The sequence below is a fragment of the Cygnus atratus genome, chromosome 1 (assembly GCF_013377495.2).
Source record: "Cygnus atratus isolate AKBS03 ecotype Queensland, Australia chromosome 1, CAtr_DNAZoo_HiC_assembly, whole genome shotgun sequence".
NCBI lineage: Eukaryota > Metazoa > Chordata > Aves > Anseriformes > Anatidae > Cygnus > Cygnus atratus.
This window is the reverse complement of record NC_066362.1, coordinates 147287748-147308167: the sequence shown is the minus strand read 5'-3', so window position 1 is coordinate 147308167 and position 20420 is coordinate 147287748.

Here is a 20420-nt window from a genome sequence, read left to right as displayed (position 1 = left end):
AAAGGAGTGTGGCCAGCAGGTCAAAGGGGGTGATCCTCCCCCTCTACTCTGCCCTGGTCAGGCCTCACCTGGAGTACTGTGTCCAGTTCTGGGCTCCCCGGTACAAAAAAGGCAGGGATCTCCTGGAAAGAGTCCAGTGGAGGGCCACAAAGATGATATGGGGCCTGGAGCATCTTCCATATGAAGAAAGGCTGAGAGACCTGGGTCTGTTCAGCCTGGAGAAAAGAAGACTGAGAGGGGATCTCATCAATGTGTATAAATACCTGAGGTGTGGGAGACAGAGGGATTTGGCTAACCTCTTTTCAGTGGTTTGTGGGGACAGGACAAGGGGTAATGGCCACAAAATTGAGCACAGGAAGTTCCGCACCAACACGCGAAGGAACTTCACGATGAGGGTGACGGAGCACTGGAACAAGCTGCCCAGGGAGGTTGTGGAATCTCCTTCTCTGGAGATATTCAAGGCCCATCTGGACGCCTACCTGGGCAGCCTGCTGTACGGAACCTGCTTTGGCAGGGGGTTTGGACCCAATGATCTCTTGAGGTCCCTTCCAACCCCTACAATTCTGTGATTCTGTGAAATTATTCTTTCCCTGACCAACATGAGTAAAGCCCTTCAACTGTGTCATGTTCAACACAGTTCTGAAGATTAAGTAAGTACTAAGTCTAAAAAAGGTAGGTAATTAAGAGGATTAAATGGCAAGATATGTTTCTGCATCTCGTTCATGTTGGGTTGTTTATTTTCAATAAATCTCACAAGTTCCATTAGCCTGAGGAAAAGTGAGCAAATCTGACACAGTCTACATCAATGCAGGAAAAAATAAAATAAAATAAAATAAAATAAAATAAAAATAAAAATAAATAAATAAAATAAAATAAAATAAAATAATAAAATAATAAAATGATGAGATAAAGAAAACCTAAAAATGTTAAAGAATGACAACTAACTTGTTAAAAAAAATACTCCTTTTGTGATCACCATTCTACTGCTTATGTGCATTTTTATAAACAGATGTAATAAGAAACTGGTATATCACTGTCAATGAACAGATGATAAATATCTGAAGTGTCAGCTTATCGGTTCCTCCCTTTTCCTTTCTAACTACATTTAAGTGTCACAGTAGGTGCATATAATATGTTGCCAACTTTTACTGAAATACCTTTATCTCTGTAAAGGTGGGATAGAAACTGAGGACTTTCTTAGAGAATGCATACTCCATCCTCTGACACGAGCAAATCAAACACCTTCTGATGTACCAGTAATAGTAAATATGAATTGATGAGTGATATTATTACAGTTCACTCATTTTCCCAAGCTGTATTTTCAGTATGTTCTAAAGGAACCAGGAATTTCAGACAAACCTTCTTTTTTGGGGAGGGGAAAAAGGGATTGGTGTCTGTAGGTGAATGGTCAGAGATCTTTCTCTTTTCCCTCAGAGGGGCACTGGTAAAATCGTCAATGAAAGAGAGTGATAGAGAAGGATGCTTAATAACATATTCTATATCTATAACTCTCTTTTATTGAACTGCTTTTGTCAGCTTTCTATCACCCAAACTTCATTCACTAATAGCAAGAAGAAATGTCATAAGGACTGCTGATTAATAAATATTTGATGTAGCATTACACTTCACCAGTAATACAATGCTGAACACCAGCTGTGCAACTTGCAAGATCTCCCAGCACTATTTATTACTTCTTAAGTATCTATGGAAGAGAGAAGCAAAGCTTACTGGACTTCTGTCCACTAATGAAAACACTTTGAAAATCACAGCCACCTTTTTTGAGCCATATTTTTCTTTTCCCAATCTAGGGTAACTGCAGAAAGACACATCATAAAACTTGAAATATATATATATATATTTGTTTGGTACAGGAAATTATCTATAACTTCAAAAATAATTACATAAACATCTCATCATGCAAATTCCATTCCTGAAACCTTGTTTGCAGCATACAGCTCTACCTGTGGAACAGGTTTTAGGAAAATAATATCTGCTATTCATTTTCTTTTTCACCTTGCTGTTTCTGAGAACTTCAACATAAAAAAGCTCAAGAAAAGATGTTTCAACATCTGGAAAATCAATTATGCAATAATTTCTGGCAACTCAAAGAGAGATAGAGAATAAGAGACAACATACAACCAACCTCAGTACAAGTCAAAAGGAACTGCCCTCCAGTCAACAGTACGGCTATTTCTGAAACATTTCAGAAAGAGAATAATCCTCTCAGATCTTATTGTGGGAAAGAGTTGTATCTGAAGTACCCAGAAGATGCATATCAGAGAAAGCATGAACTTTACAGCAAATTAGCCTTTGTTAGAGGTGAGTTCCCACTTTTCAAAACAATCAAGCAATGAAGCAGGCATAAGAATTGTTACCTTTGCTTTGAAGTGCCCACACTTTCAGGGCAGAATGAAAGTGCTAACTGTCTCATTAACACATGTAACAATTCACTCTGATATAAAATTTTAGAAGAAGCTTAAATAAAAAAAATATATATATTCTCAGCTACTATTAAACAGAAAGCATTCCTGGGCACCCTGGAAGGCCTAAAAATGCTGTGGACCAAATATGCCAAATTACAGAGGTACTGATGATGAATGTGTCAGATGAATTTGACTCTGACAGAGAGAGTAAAGAAGGAAGTGTAGATTTCTCCCAGTGTTTTGAATATGCTACCAAACTGAAAGGATAATTAGGAATATCCTATACATATTTTTTCTACCAATGATTTTCAATAGCAAAACTCAGTAACTGATACATATAATTATTATGTTTTGCTACCATCTCTCCTAGGTAACCTGCCAGTATGTAGGACACATACACCTCTTTCAGTTATCCTATTATAAGGGTTATGACCATGCTTCGGTGGCAAAAACTCCCAGTAACTTCAACTGAAAAGACAATAGGCCTCTTAGTACTAAAGGGAGCACGGCAGTGCCTGGCTTTCATGCACCAAATGTCAGGAAGGACACAGGTCATATTATTAAAATATTTAAAACAAACAAACAAACAACATATACATAGGTTTAACTACAAATGTATATTTTACTTTTAGCATATTCTAATGCCATAAATAAATAAATAAGACTGAAATAAGCAGCTGAGAGCAATGTTACATCATATAAGCAATTAATTATATCGTCAGCAGATTTTGTGATGTCCGGTATCCTGCTGTTGTCCAACCATTAACATATTGAACTAATTCCAGGGGAAGGGGTAGAAGCATAATTGGGAATGGCTTGCCATTCATTCAAGCACAAATTCATTGTGTTTTTAGCTTTCTTAAAATGGACCTAGAAGTTCATAAGAAGTAATTAGAAAATTAAAATTCTTCAATTACTTCCCTTATTCTGAGATTTATGAAAATGAAAGATCTATGCTACAGGACAGGGAAATTTAATCACTACTGTTACTGAAGTACCTAAAAGTCACTAAAATAAACAAATATTTTGTACAACAGTCCCATGAAAGACATTATAACAAAAGTTACATAAATGACCCATAGGCATTGTGTCTCCTTGTTCAATGGAATAAAAATAGGTATGATGAGTATTTTGACCTGACTACTGTGCAAGTTTGAATTTTGCAATGGGGATTTTGGAAGTAAAAGGAACATCGTGTTGCTCAAAGTTTTTTTAAAGTGTAACCAGTTTTTAAATGATGTAATTTTTTTACTGAACAAAATACGTCTAAAAATCCACAGAAGTACACACACAGAATACTTATATTTATATTTACATTTTTGTAACAAATGTAATGCATTTGGTGTTAAAGTACACCTGTGGGTTGTTTTCTAGATGCTATGGCTTAGAAGATCCACCATCTGTGTAGTTTTGTGTCACTAGCTGGACTGTTGATGCACCGGTCCTTGCTATACTCTGGCTGGGGTCTTCCTGCACAAAAGTGATTCCATAACTGAGGATTGTGCTGTGTATCTTGGGAATTATTGTCTGCCCAAGAAGCCCAGCTGCAGCATTCAGAAGAACTTTCACTGTGAATATCTAAGGTTTAACCAGAAATTCATTTTGGCTTTTTTTCTCTTTTTCTTTTGGGATTGGTTGGTTTTTTTTGTTTGTTTGGTTTGGTTTTTGTTTTTCTTGCTTTTTTTTCTTTTTTTTTTTTCTCTATGTTCTCTTTTTCTTTTACTTTTTTTTCTTTAAGGAAAAAATCAAGACAATAATACTGCTTCCCTTCTCCCTTTCCCCTATGTTTCTCTCATGTTCTGAAATATTTCCCAGCAAGTTCAACTTACTAGACTTTCCTTTTTTATATTTTATCAAAATGTGAAAGATCAAAGTAGGTAAGATTCAAGTTCATATTTTCATAGCATGAAGACTGCACAGTAAGAAGCAGGCTGAAAAGTTTGCATTCATGTATTCCTTTAGCTTAGATACAGTCTTGGAGTAGGGAAAGTGACACATCTCTAGTGTATTTATAGCACCAGAAGAACATCAGTGAAAACCTGACATACGTATGTTCAATTGTTTTGTGAGTAATTATGATATAAACATAATAGTTTCAGGAACCTTTAGTCTTGTTGCATCCTCACCATGACATGACCATTGCTGATAAACATCAGCTGGAATTTCCTGAAATCTGGAGGATGTGTCAAGCAAAATTGGCTGTAGTGATCACTTGCAAGAGATGAATCTTTTCTTTCTGTTTCTATTTTCTCCAGTTAATAGGGTGACTTGAAAAGAAGCTAGATGAAATGAACAAAATGAAGACACGCACCATTTCCCTCCTTCACATTGGGCATTCTTTAGTGAGGAGTATGCAAAAATGCACATACACTTCTACCAATTCGCTCTTCACACTAAGAGCAGAGGTAGTGAGAAAGCTGAAAGATAAGGTTTTCTCATCTTCCTGAAAATCAGAATAATACAAAGTAAATTGTCTATACTGAAATGTACCCAAGCTGCATTTCAGCCAACTTAAATGAAAATAGAAGTTTTGATATAAGAATTTGGGGGCTTACATTGTTTTTCCTGTTAGGGTGTTCCCCTTCTCATTCCTCGTGTAGTGCTGTAGTGTGCCTGATGTAGGATACTACACTATCAGGAACTTGTTAACTATTTTCTTTCTAAAGCATCATGCAAATCTATAGCACTGCATAAATAAAACAGTCTTATTAACATAATTCTGAAACAGATACACACACACATGCAAAACCAAACAGACTGTAGATGTCAAGTTGTGACTGGTATTTTGGCACCAGAATTTTATGCAACTTATGTTTTCATATAAATGCTCTATTTTCTTTCTTGCATATTGGAGTTTAATTGAAGATTCTGCAGCTGGACATCACAAAGGAAACTGATTTTTTAAGGACAGTTCAACCTATGAGTAGTTTTGTATTACAGAGTTTTCCTAAAATGACGTGGAGCTAGGATTTGCCTTGCAAACCTGAAATAAAATAAAATAAATATCATTAAGCATGAATAATAATAATAATCCTGAACAGAGTGGGGGGAAAAAAGGGAGGAAAAAAGAGATATTTAGTTTAATTTTTAAAGTCTGTTGTACTATGTACATTTTTCATAAAATGTGCATGGTTAAAGGTGATGATCTTACAAGTGTCAGCAGATAAAGACATTGCTCTAGCTTTCTCTCATACCTTAGTGGAAACAGACTATGAATATTTCACTGCTCTAATCACATGAAGTATATTAACCTGTCAGAAGTACCTCCAGACTGTGCCTGAGGGTGAGGGATCATGAAAGGGGGACATCAGAGTGCTAGGGACTTACCCTAAGTTCATGTGCCAAAGCTAAGGAGGAAAGAAGTCACAGGACATGGAAAAGTGGAACTAGGTTGCTGTTAGAGTGATTATCTCTTTTCTCTGCAAATATTGCCTTCAGTGCATTGTGTCAAGGCTATTCCCTTGAGTCTGAATCAGAGCTGCATTGAATGGCAGCTCTAACGAAGTGTAGGGGAGGTGGTAGTTCAGCCAGGAAGGTACCGACAGTACATTCTGCAGGGTAATTGCAGGATTCCCTGTAGTATGTAAAGCAAATTAGAAAATACAACTAAATGAGGGGCAATTACTAAAATGTTTGCTTTGGAAACCAGAAATATTTTTCCCTGCTCTAACAGTTATTGGCACCTGAACTTCTCATGTATTTAGAAATGGGTCTAAAAGAAAATTTTCTAAAAAATTTAGCTGCTCTGTGGCCAGAGGGGCATATAAGGTCTAAATTCATCTTTGTCTCTCCAGTGGAGACTCTATAATGTCTGTTTATTATTATTATGATAACAGAACTCTCTTTATATCATATGTCTTCTGTACATGGTTGTCTGTCTTAAGAAAACTTGATAGAATTTCATCTCTTTGAAAACTTTAGCTCCTCAGTCAAATTGGAATGAAAAGGGTCAAAGCACTCATAATTTAAGTGAGGGAGCTGTTTACAGAAGACAGTTCGGTCAAATAAGCCAGATTTCTATAGAAAGTGACTAAAGACAAACAGGAAGTCTGTAACCAAATTCTCAAGGAATTATAATGGAAACAAAACTGTTCCCAAGAATATTTAACAGTGATTTTTCCAGTTTTACTAGAGCAAAAAAGTGAAGGGAAAGGTGAGATAAATACATGAGAGCACATTGCATTAGGCATTTAACAGATCATTTGTAGCCAAACTCTTTCCACACACTAAGCCCTCGTTAACTATTTTGTGTTTAGATCATGCTTATGCTACTGGATATGAGCATAATATCCAAGTTCCACTCACTGTTCTGGCTTGACTGTACCTGTCATTACGTCAGGGACAGGCAAACACCACAAACCATTCCTAGCCTCAAACAATTTTGAAAAAAAAAAAATCTAAAAAGTGCACTCAGCTCTTCTTTTTCACAGATCAGTAGAGAACAGGCACCACAGTAGAAGTACTCTAAGAATTATTAGTTGAATAAGTATTTAGCACACTCAAGCAACTTCCTCTTATTGTTTAAGGCTTTTTAAAAATCAAGAACATTGCTAGGGTTTGCAAGCACTCATTGAATTCTGGGTGGGTTAAAACTACACCATGTCTCTGTTTTCCTAAAAAGGCATCCACTGTGAGTGCTTTGATGCTGATCCAAAAGCAGCATTCTGTGTTTGTCTCATGCTGGAGGGTTTTTGGCTTCTCTATGCCATAATGTACCATAGCAAACAGAAGCAGGCATATGACAGTTTGCTACATCTGTGCAGGGATAAGTCATTCATCTCAACCTGACACTTCTCTCTTTTCCAAAGTGACACTGCAATAGAGAAATATGCTTGCTCATTTATGTAAAGGAGAGTAATCAGTCCTGGCAAACAGAGATGAATTTCATTCATACAGTACATAACTCACAGTTTGGACTTTCAATAAATTTCCATGGATAGTATCCCACTATTTAAGCCAGAAAGCTATATTTCTAAAATTATTTTACCACTGAACTGTAAAATGGGGTCCTGTGAGGTACTTTAAGAGACATTCTATGGCATCAAGAGTAAAAATAGCAGTACTTTCTTCAGAAAAATTATAGCTGCCAGTTCCAGATTTTCTGTGGTAATTAACCTAGATGCACTCAAGTGATGAGTACTCTCCCTAATGACTCTATTGGTTCAAAAAGGGAACATTTTCCTGTGATCTCCTCTGACAGTATCATCAGGATGTTGTCAGTGCAAACAATACCCTTATCTAGCTTCTTTTCAAGTCACCTGATTAACTGGAGAAAATAGAAACAGAAAGAAAAGAGCATGTCCTTGCACAGAGGCTGTAAATGTCACTGAAAGGCCAAGGGAGCAGTCCCACCTGTCCTTCGTTCGTTAGCTCAGCTTCTCCTGCTGAAGTGGCAGCTTACTGGGGTGCTTTATTTCCCAGTCCCTCTGCCAGAAGGTGGATCTTTACTGTTAGAAACCCAGTTCATGTATCCTGATCACAATGGCACCTTTGTAAAGGGAACAGTGGGTACAAGGCTTGAAAAACAACTTTCTTTCCCATTTAGAACCCTATAGGCTCATTATTCAATAGCACAGTGGTAACATAATGCATTTTCATTTACTTCACCCTAAATGTATGTAAATTAAAGGGTGGGTTTTTTATTAAAAATAACACTGATGTGTTTTTTGTTATTCAGAAAAGAAATTGTATTAGTGAAAAACAGCACTAATGACATTTCACATTCAAATTTGCCACTTGCTGGAAAAAGGCAGGTCTCACCCTGTGCTCAAAATATAAAAAATAAATTCAAAGTCTCTATTAATTGGTACTGTCATCCATATGGTTTGCCCATACGTGTGTTTCACTTGTTTTAACTTAACGATTGTCCGTTTAAATGCAAGGCTGCATACTAATAAAAAACACTTCTCTCTTTACAATGAAAAATAGACCTCAAAGAAAATGGCAGAAGTGCTGCACACCATTGCTGGGGGATTTGAGGGTGGAAAAGTATCATCTTCACCAGTAAAGATTATATATTTTTGACAACATTTAGTGCATTAGGAAACCAGGGACTTTGCAAGATGTGGCAACTTGTCTTTGACATTTGAATTTCTGAAGTACATGGAGCTTGAAATCTTATTTAGTGCAAACATTTAAATGGCTATATTGTAAGATCTTGTTACTGTACCTGGACTGAGTGTTTGCCTTCATAATCAAGTCATCACTAGAGGAGTAAAAGATACTCTTTTCAAGGCTGTCTCACCTGTGTGAGTCTGCAGGTAAATGATTGATTGTCAAGGTAATTATGGAGTATAGAGAGACAGTGTATGAGCACAGATTGAAGTATTTACTCATATCTAATCTAAACTCCTTCTAAAGCCAGACTGTTTACCAGTCTTCTCATTTTTTTGTTTGAAGCCCTTCCAGTCACATCTCTGGAAATGATGACCTAACACACAAAAGATTGAGTATATAAAGAAGAAGATGAAGAAGGAAAAAACAAGCAAACAAACAAAAAAAGGCTGACTACATATGTTGATAGCAAACAATGAAAGAGAATCTGAAAATTTTGTTTTGCATTTTATTCTCAGGATGTTCAAGACTATGTTTCTTTATATTTCATGATAAATAATTACATCATCTAGCTCTTGTATTTGCCACTTTCCATTCCTTTTACAGTTCTTTTGATTATAGAGGACCGGATCTGTCATGAAGGTCATTTCTGCAGAGAAAAATATAATTGCTGAAAGAGGTAAAAACAACCATACAGAAGACCTTAAATATCAGAAAGAGACCTTGAACCAGGATCAGAATTCAATGAGGTGAAAAAGTGAAGAAACACTAGGATATGTTCACAATTGACCTGCATTGTCAAGCAGACAGTCTGCTGTTTCCTTGATTAGCTGAAGCTCTTTCCAAGGCACATTATTTCATTCCAAATGTATTGAACAGAAAAAATCAAAACTTTAAATCAGAAATATATGTCAGTATAGTCAAACATTAGTTTAGTCACAGAGAGCAAAACTGCAGATTGCTCTGCAGGTCAGAAGTGTTTTATTTGGTCACAGTGTAAGAACATTGAGCAGCCTCTGAAAGTCCAAAAAAACTTACTAAATGGGGAACAAAGTTAGGAACCTGATGGGTGAAATGCTAAAGGAAGAAAGGTCCTGCGAGAGCTATCATTGAAATCATCTGTAACTTCACGTTTTCAATCTCAGTAGCAGTTTTGGCTATGCACTGAAGAACTGCAAGATGCCTTTGTTAAGCAAGATTACAGAACAGAGCACAGAAGGGGTTCATGGAGAGGTAGATGCCTATTGCTTTTGTCTTGATCTGTGTTTTCCCAGTGTCTTTATCATCTTTACGCAGATTTTGAATACTCTGGGAGAATAAGGAGTTTTCTGATCCATTTTCTGGTAATCAGTAGGTGTGAATAAATATTGGAGCAAAGTAATCCACTGTGCTTTTATGAAAACATTGAAGAAAATATACTTTTGTCCAATCTCTTCTGCCTGGGGACTAAGATGTTTGCTTTTTTTTTTTTTTTTTTTGCCAAAGAAAGGGAAAGGTTATGGTTACCCTTATCTGTAAAAAATAATGATGGATGTGAGTTTTCAGTTCAATACATTGTAATTAAGTTATATTGGTGTTACTGACAGCTGATAAATGACAATAAATTATGTTTATGCTGGTTCTCAACCATGTTTCTGAGAAGAGGGACATCAGACTAGATGGTAGCTTTAGAGTTCAATAGCTGAGGTACTGCTTTTATTTATTTATTATTTATTTATTTATTTATTTTGAGAATTATGGTTGGTATCTAATGTACTCTAGAACTACTCTACTTTCAGTTTTTGGATGTAGAAAATGCCACACTCAAAGGTAGCAATTTCTTACATGGCTTCGTTCTAGTACTGGGGAACAAAGGGGAGCAGGACACTAAACTTTTAGAAGAACAGATATTATATCTTCTAGTACTGAATTCAGTCAAGCTATATCTCATGATCCATAAGTCTTGTATAAGATAATGATATTGAGAAATAGCAGCCTTTGCAACACAAGGAATTCAGTTTCTGGGACTAAAGTTTTGAATTCTGAGTTAAACATTTTACAATGTGAGTTATATGATACTTGCTGAACATGTTCACCTTTCCTTCCATTACATTTAACATTAGTCTGAAATGTATTTTTATCACTGTATTCTCTGAATACTGGCCTTCTTTCTTTAAGTATTTTTGTCCTGTCTCTTTCTCTCACAGGTAATCCCAGAGCTGCAGAGAAAGAAGTCCACTGACAGGTGTTTATTGCTGCAATTGGTGTGCAGCACAGTACCTCAAACTTCTTACTCTTCAGAATTTTTCATTAGGAAAAGCTGGGTGCATATTTTAGCATCTGAAAAGAAAAGATGGATTTAAGTTTTAATATCTGAAAAGATCCATGAATTTCTGAAGGGTGGCATTACACTGGTATTGTAATCTCTCCCTGACTTTGTAACAAGGAAGTTCTTATTCTTAGGCTGGTGAGATCCTGACTTGTAATGGAATATAAAATGATTTTCTAAGAAGGTATCAGTCCATACCAGATATAGCATAGGTCTCGTTAACTTGCATAGTTTACCTTACTTAGTGTTTTCAAAAAATATATATAAAATAAATAATAATAAATAAAATAAAATAAAATAAATCTATCATCTATATTTAAAAAAAAGGCTAAGACTTTACAATTTTAAAATAATAAAATAAAAATATATTCCTATTAAACATTTTAAATAAGCACCAGTTGACACCTCAGCAGCATTAATTGGGTTATATAAATACCACATTTTTATTTATGAACTGCTATAGTAAGTGAAAGTCCACATGTGATCATTCATAAGAAATGATCAACCGTGGACATGCATTTCTTTGAAAATGAGGTGCAATTTCATGGCAAACATAGCTATAGCAAAGGAAGCTGTCTTTCAGAATCTGTCTTGTGTTCTTCTGTTATATTATAAGTCAGGGTTAATCACTAATGAAAATAAGGCTGAGAAGCACAGCAACTGATTAAACATCAAAGATGTCTGTGCCATGTCACTAAGGTCCAATATAAAATGACGATAATTATTAATACATTTTGGTATACTCTAAAAATTATTACTTGTGAAATGAATTTTCCACATGTAAACTCACTTCCAAGGGACAAAGTAAAGGTCTAAAAAGCCTTTGTGATTTAATGGTGGAATTTAATTAAATCCATAGTGCTGCCTAAAGTGGATCCACAGTCTCTAAGTATACTGAAAAAGAAAAACTGTAAAACTAATTTTCTATGTCTTACTGGTATTCTAATATGAATAAAAGCTATTAGAGTAATAAACTCAGTTCTAATTAGAAACACTGAAACTCTCAAAAAGAACAAAGTCTGGAGTTCAATAAATGTGGTATTTTAGGAATGATACATATGAAGTGGTACTCCTCATTTCAGTTATCCTATATTACATAGAACAAAAGTAAAAGACCAGAGGGCAATCCTGAGAACTGTAAGTGAGAAAGGGGAGTTGGTTGCTTTTGGTAGTTGCCCTTGCTATGCTTTATAAAATCTACAAGAGAAGGTAAAACTAACTTATTCCAAATATACTGGCTGAGATAAAATAAACACTATGACTCTTCATGAGTCACACGCTAGTTTGCTGAAATCCTGAAGGAAAACAGCTACATAAGAAAAATTCATGCATTACATGCCACTTACTCAAAAGTGATAATACAATTTGCCTATGCAAAATCTGAGCACAGAACTATTATTATTACTATTATTATTTTTATAAATCAAACACATGCTGCCAGCCCCACCTCAAAAGTTCAAAAGTTTCTAGGGAACACTGACTTTTGAATTCATACTTGCTTAGTAGGCTGATGATTCAGAGGCAAATGCAGATTCTCAGTATGATCCAGCTGTTGATCTATTCCCCAAAACACTTACAGGTTGCCCTACAGAGTCTTTAAACATCTGCATGCAGATGGAGTTCCGTCATGCCCTACTTGTGCACCACAGAGCTCTTCTCCTCCACTGTATCTAACCTGGAAAGCCAAAGAGGTAGATTGTAACCACTTTATTTATCACTCCTACACTGACTAGAGATGATAAAGTAGTTTGTGACCTTAAATCAGACCAGAATTAAAGGTAAACTCAATAACACCTTGAAAGTTTGTAAAGACCCCTGTAACAGATTGACAGCTGATATACTCATGTACTAGCTCCCTTTCCTACATACCTTGGTTCTGTCAGAATAGAAACGTGTATATGTCCCAGGTGGGGTGTGACAGCAGCCTCCTCTACATAATTCCAGATACATGTCTGATATTCTGTGGTACTTCTGGGTTCAACAGTTAGAAACACCCACTGTCTTGTTGGTGAATTGAGCTGATATGTAATGTATAACAGAATAAGTTATATAAGGCTTGTTACAAGCCTTGTTATAAGCCTTGTTATAAGCTTTGTTATAAGGCTTGTTACAGTTTAAAACACTCCACTTCCTAGTCTTAAGACAAACTCAGCAGTAGTACATCTGTGTAGTGTTGCTATCTACATAAGTAAATAGGGGAATGCGAATTTAACTATATGTGGGGGGGACAGAAGAGCAAGTATGCATGTAAGGAAAACTAGGACTTAGAGCTATAAGTAAGGCAAGCCTATTGGATTATTTACCTGCTTTTGTCCTTTTCAACTCCAATGAAATATGTGAATACATCAGCTTCTATTCAATACCATACTTAACCAACTGTTTACCACCATGAGAATTTTATGTACTGTTTTTACTGCATGGGGACTAAACTCTTACTCATGTCATTTCATAAAATTCCATTGAATTGCACCACTAATTAATTTGGCCCTGCACCTCTGCAGCTGTGTGGAAGATGTTGGCTTTTCACCAAGTTCACACAAAGATGAAAATATTCATTTTCCACCAGTAATTTGCAGTTCCCATATTTGTCAAAAACAAAAAGCATATTTTTACTTACTTATTTTTTTCCACGGATACTGTTTTGCAAAGCACAAATAGAAAAACACAAATAGAAAATATAGCTATCTCCAACAATAAAAATTCTCTAAATTAATGAAAACTTGCAAATTCATTAAATTTGAATACTCTAAAGTGTATTTCTGTAATTTGCACAATTTTGACAAAATTTGTTCTCCATGAAATCCTAATAAACTCATTCTCAAAAACTCTGGTTTTGCAGTGGTCCTTGCTTATGGCAATGAGCCTTAATGCCAGCTCTTTATCTTTCAAGCTTAGGCCCTAAAAATTTATTTTTGAAAGCCTGCTATTGAGAAAAATGGAAATGCGCAGAGATAAAGTTGGACAGGAATGGGTGCTGACATTGAATTGATCCAGTCCTCAAGAGTCAGCCTGAACTCTGTGGTCTAGTGGTACACTGTTTATGGATCTACAGTCAACAAGGGCTGGGCAGAAATTACAGGAACTGATAGGCATAGATGTGTCAAATTAGCTCAAGAATTAAGAAATACTTAGAAAAAAAAAAAGTGATACTGCTGTACTCCAGAACAAATAACACGAGCCATGTTCCTGTATATTAGTAGTCCATTACAATTTCAAAGCAGCTTACAGTTTGCTTTAACTGTGTAATACGAAGAAATTACACTTTCTGAGATATAGTAAGAAAGGTTAGCAGGAAAGCACAAGCTCCTCCTCAGCCTTTAGTACCACACTGCCTTAACTTTCCAGGGTATGAGCTATGTAAAACTTCCAAATAAGACAGAAATACTGGAGTGTTCACCCAGGCAGATGATGTGACTCAGCTGGCAGGGATGCACTGACAGAGTGAAGAAAATATATCAATCTGTGTATTCAGGTTGCTACTTTATGTGGCAAGGAGGCCAGAAATATTGAGGAAATTGTTGCCCCATGGATTTCAGACGCAAAACTCTCATAGGCACTCTCTCATCAACATTTTGATGAGTTTTGCTAAAACCATGCTGTTGAGACAAAGGTCACATCATTTCACTGTTCTGTGCTCTCTTCCCTCTCCCAGATTATCATGTTCAGACTGTACACACCTGTACCATTCCATGTGCTTGTTAAAGGTAGTTGTGAATTCTCCAGCAGTCAAGACTGTCATTGTTAAAAGGTAGATTTAGAAGTATTTTCCAGTTCAAGAAAAGTTTGAAAAATGTTTTGTAATTGACAAAAATTCTGACATTTTTCCAAGGAAAAAAATTATTTTCCCACTTGAAAAGTCAACATGAAAAATATCTAGTAATAAATGCATTTTATATGTAGCACATATATATTGTTTTAAATGTGTATTTATTAAAAGGCAAGAAGACCAAAAGGTTAAAATCAAACTATATGGAATTACTGAAACCAAACATTTTAATTAACTCAATTCAAAATTATCTCTGGATGGGTTTTCAAAACCAAAGACTCAACTTTTCATCTTAATCAACAAGGGATATTTTTAAAATTAATTATCATAGAATGGAAAAATTCTTTCTGCCAAACTCATACAGAAGTAGATTAAGAGAAGAACTGTGGCTTTCCCTTGCTTACTGGGAAGAGTCATTTTCTAATGGGAAGTCATCCCATTCCCTTCCCCAAGCCAAGATGTTTGTCAGTATGTGGTTACAGGGCCACAATACCAGGGTTACAAATAACCAAGGACTCGTGTCTTGGACATCTCCTCTGCCTGAGTTCTCATGAATTAGACATATGAGTTTGGTCTAGTAAGTGCTATGCAGTGCTATTGGAGCTTCTCAGTTCCCACCATATTTAGTGTAGACAGAACATCCTAAATATCTTAATGGGTGCAGCCATTACTTTGTATCGCCTTTAAAAAAAAAAAAAAAAAAAAAAAAGCTGACATATCTTACAGACATTATATTACATTACTAAAAGTAGAACTTGCTGGTTCCTACATATATTTTCAATATTTCATTGTAAAGAAGCTGTTGTTCTCAGCCAAGCCTGTTTTTTGTTTGTTTGTTTGCTTGCTTTGTTTGTTTTTTACTGTTTTTTTTTTTTTTGGTTGGTTGGTTGGTTGGCTGATTGATTGTTGATATTTTTTTTTTGGGGGGGGGGGGATGGTGTCAGATAGGAAACTTTACACAGTGCCAAATTCTTTTAGCCTTACTGATACCAAGCAGTACACTAAGACAGGATTGTCATGATCTCAGCAAAAATGGATGTTTAACACCTACTGATGAATGCATTTCAATTTTCAGACAGCGCATTTTGTAGCAGATGTGGGACCCAGCTTTCTGAGGCTCTCAAGAAACTGACTGAAAAGCTTGGAGAAATGTTGGGCCCACCTGTGTTTCACTGACTTCAAAACACATGAGTTGGTCCATCAAATGAGAAGGTCACATTTGTCATTAAATTCTCATTTGAATTTAATTGATACCCTCACATCTTTGATGGGTAACACAATCATTCAAATTTAGTGGGTTTTTTTTTGATTCAATGGGGCAGGTACCTGGGGAGAACAATATGGATGCACCATGTCAGTGTTATTCTAGTTTATCTGCTTTAGTATGAGACAGAAAATCACAAAACCCTAGTCTTTTTGCAACCTAGAGGTCACTACTGCTGTTCCTTCACATACACAAAAATAATCTGGCATGAATGAGGACAAGCATAAAAAGGAGGGAGCATAGTCCCATTTTTGCAAACTGAACTTTACACCTGTAGATATGCCCCCTGATTCCTAGACCACAATATTGGAGCCAAAGCTTGAAAAATGGTTGGAGTTTGCAAAAGTGACAATACACAGTTAGACATTACTATTGCTCATGAGCTTCATTAAAGAAGATAAAAACAATGTCTACATAGAAAATTCCCCATTCAAATGCCCCTAACAATCTCATGTGATGCTTGTAGCAAATAAATAAATTACTTAGAGACAGTGCAGTTTGACAAGTTTTCCAAATAATTTCCCACTACCTGGTATAGCTCTCAGTCAAGATGTACAAACATCACATCAGATAAACGGTTCTAAGTGAAAAGAAAAGTCCTGTGTGGTCTTATAGCAATAATAAAAGGATAATAAGAATATTTATTACTAAAAATGTTGATAAAATACAAGCATCGGAGCACCAGTGGGAGAGTAATGATTAAATTATCTGATTCAGAGAAGATACCTGTATTGTGTAATAAACACTAGCATTAGAGCCTGACTTGTAGTAATAATAACCAGCAACTGATTATAAGCACTTTGCCTTCAGTGTTTATTTGTCTGCACCTGGATATTGCTGCTTGGCAATAATTGGGCTCTAATCACTCAAGCAAGCTTTAAATTTACCAAGTGTGAGCAAAACACGCTATGTTCTGTTTACTCAAGAACAAACTGATCTCATTCAGGAAAAAGATGCCTGGTCGCCTTGCCTGACTAAGGAAAAAATGAACTTTGCTAAAGCAAATAAAGCTGACCACAATCTTTTAGTTGTGCATACTATATTTACCTAAATTATTGTCCAGATTCTCTGGGGTACAGACATTTTTTTATATACTTTTGGGAAGCCTGATGGTAATCCACAGTGCGTAGGCTACCAGTATACCTTCCTCTTGGCAACGAAAAATACATTTATTTTGAATGGAAGCATATTAAGAAATGCCAGTCATCTGATATTGTTATGAGTTCTCAGCCAGCTAATGAATGGATGCTATCTTTTCAGAAGGTTGTATTTTTTTTTTTTTAGGCCAATTCCAGAGGAGAAAAGATATGAGATCAAACATTTACAGGTGTCTCATTAGCACCTCTAGTGTTTGCCAAAGTCTTCACTAGGTCAAATGCAATTCCCACATAAATTCTGTAAAAACGGCACATTTTGAAAAATGTTCATCTTTTTAAAGGGAGGAAAGACCCTCTTGTAAAGATGAACACAATTGTTAGATTTTTAGTTATTCCTTTAAGTATTTTTACATATATATATATATATACATACACACAGAGACACACACGTATATATATTTAACCAGTCAGGCATTATTTGGCTTGCTTAAAACCTGTCCTATAGACTTTGCTATGACGGATGCTGGAGAAATGCATAATTAAAAATGAAAAAGGCTTTTAGAGCCTGTTTACTTCGGTGACTACTGTGAAACAAATGTTTCTTTCTCCTTGCATCGCCCACCCACAGAAAGGGAACAGAACAAAGATGGCTCTGTCAGGCCTCTCTCCACTAGAGAACGCCTTGAGAGGCCAGAATGTATTAGGGCCCTGCTGAGCCCATTCAGCTTCACATAACACTCATACACACCGTACAACTAATTACATGTCAGATTAGCGATTTCATTATTACCACACTACCACTAATTAAAACTGCTTTGATATTGCTCAAGTAGTTTTGTGTGTTTACACAGTTTTAAAGTCTGGTTTTTTTGAATATTTTTAAAGCAAAATCAAACCAATTACATAAAGGGTGAAAATAACATATTAAAGAAGCAAAATCTACACTGGCACTTTTCTCCCGTAAACCAACTTTTTTACAAGTGAATTCCAAGTGCAAAGTCCCAACTGTACCTTAATCTGCAAATTGATAGATTCGTGTCAGCTTTCCATTCCTAACACTGTCCAAGGCTTAAGTTATCCAAGTGAGTAAATAACAAAAGTTACATCATTTCAATCTACATTCATCACTTTAATTGCCTGAATCTTCACTCTGACAAAGTAACACTGTAGTTTTATGGTATTTGATTAATGAGGGCAAGAAAATTGAAGTTTTGCAATAAAACTAAAAAAAAAAAATCAACAGACTTTTATAGTTTTTTCCCTTATGATTTTAATTTAATGGCTCGTGTTTTCATTACTGCAGAGGCTGTACACTTTAGCTTGCAATTATGTCCCATCTGTGAAGCACTGTGTTATTACAGTTTATTCTAGTAGCTTTTCAATCACTTTTGAGTTGTGCTTTACAAGTATTCTTGCAGCAGGTGGGCTTACTGGCATGGGACCAGAAATACACAAAGCGCAAAGCTGGAGTTTAATGGCAGCCATATGCATGTGGCACAGAGCGCCAGCCTTCCCCCATATGCTGCTAAGCAGCCCCTTCAGCCTGCCAGTCACTCTTCTTACTGACTACAGTCTCTAAGTAGTTTTCTGCCAGGGAAAAATATACCAAGGCAGCAAATTTCTCCAGTGCACCATCCTTATTACTGAGACAACCCTGTCATTAGCAAAAGCACAATGAACCTGATCTGGAGATGCATACCAATTAGGTTGCACGGAGCACTTTTCCTTCTTATCTCTATGGAAACTCGGCCTCCCTGGCTGCAGTGGACAATCAGTAATGTTTCATCCACCCATATGTCACCTAGTTAACACTGTACACTTTTATGTGAACCAAAAATCTGCTGTAACCCTCTCAGCAACACAAAGTAAAGAAATTAAAGAAAGGAAACGAGCGAAGTGCTCGGCACGGTTGCGAGCAAGTGCGCCTTTGCAGAGCGTGAACCTGCATAGTCAGCACTCCTCACCCCAGATAAAACAGCGAGAATCGCAACTCTAGCTGCAATGAACACAAAATCTACATTAAATTTTCCAGTTTCAAATCTGAGAAAGCTTATGTAAATAACTCGAAGTAAACTTCTCTGTTGTAGCAGATACAGTCATAAAAATACTGTGCTACCTACTTTGTCCAGGAGCATGCTTTAGTCTACCTTCCTCCACGTACCATCCCTAAGTGTATTTTTCCCCTATGCATCCAGAGCATTTTCTAGATAAGGTAGTTTTTAACCCTGAAATTAATAAATATTTCTGCTCATGTTTACCTCACTAAAGCGGAAGGTCTCTGGGAACAGAACAAATGTGCCTGATTCATTTCTTGTCCACTTATTACTATGCATTTTTGCCATTTAAGGGATTTTTACATTTCTCTTTGTTTTAAAACAGCAACAGAAGAGACTGGGACAAGATTGCCGTGGTATTGATTTCAGCCTCTACAGGTTTTATCTGCAGTTTAATGTGAGAGAATGGGTACCAATAGATGTGCCATAGTTTCATCATGAACTGCAGTAACAGTTTGATAGTACACATGCAATATTCATATATAAATAACAGGCAAGAGAAGTGCTTTTTAGCTCCTTACAACCCATGTTTATCACCTACAATGTACGATGTCATTCATTTTATTCTACTATATTATTTCTTCACTTTGTGTAGATAGCAAATAATAATATGTGGAATAGTTGTTCTCCATCTCCTTTGGGCATCAGCATTCTTTCCCAGGAGAGAATGTCATCTTTATAGTGATATGAAATTTATAATTAACAAAGGAACACCTCATAGATGCATCTAATATTGACAGAAAAACAGAACGGGACATAAACAACAAAAAGAGAAATGGAAATCTCCTTTTGAAAGCATATAGGTCTGAGTGAGCGCAGACTTTGAGAAGACTCCAGATTAAATGCAATGAATGTGTTTGATATGGGCAATGACACATCAGGAGAGGTGAGCTCATATTCCAGATGAACAAATACTTAAAGTAATAGAATGTAATTGAAATAGCATCTATCAAACAATGAATGCTGAAAAATAAAGCCAAACTGAAAACTAGGGGTGACTTAGGAAGATGTGTGAAAAGAAAAAGAAGAAAGAGGAGCTCAAGGAACGCTGGCTTCCATCACAGAACTGACTAGACTTATGTCAGTGCTGTTGATATTCCCATGATACTGTCACTTATAGAACATTTATTTTTTTATTGTAAAAGCAATTCTGGATATGTGTAAAATTCTCAGTCTTCTAGTGGGAGCAATTTAAAACTGAATAATGCTGTCCTGAGGGAATTGTACTACTCTTTGGGTTTTGTTTTTTAGGTTTAACTCATCATAGGAAAAACTTCTTCCTCAGAAGTAATTATTATTAGTTGTGACCCTTGAGAATAATGGAGAAAGAGTTAGCAGAGAGTTGTGAGGGAGCTGTTCATTCAGATGTTAAATACACTTCTAGGAAAACAGAGAGGACTAGAAATCAGATTAAAATGGAACAGCAGAATTTTGGCCAGTCTGGACAGGTTTAT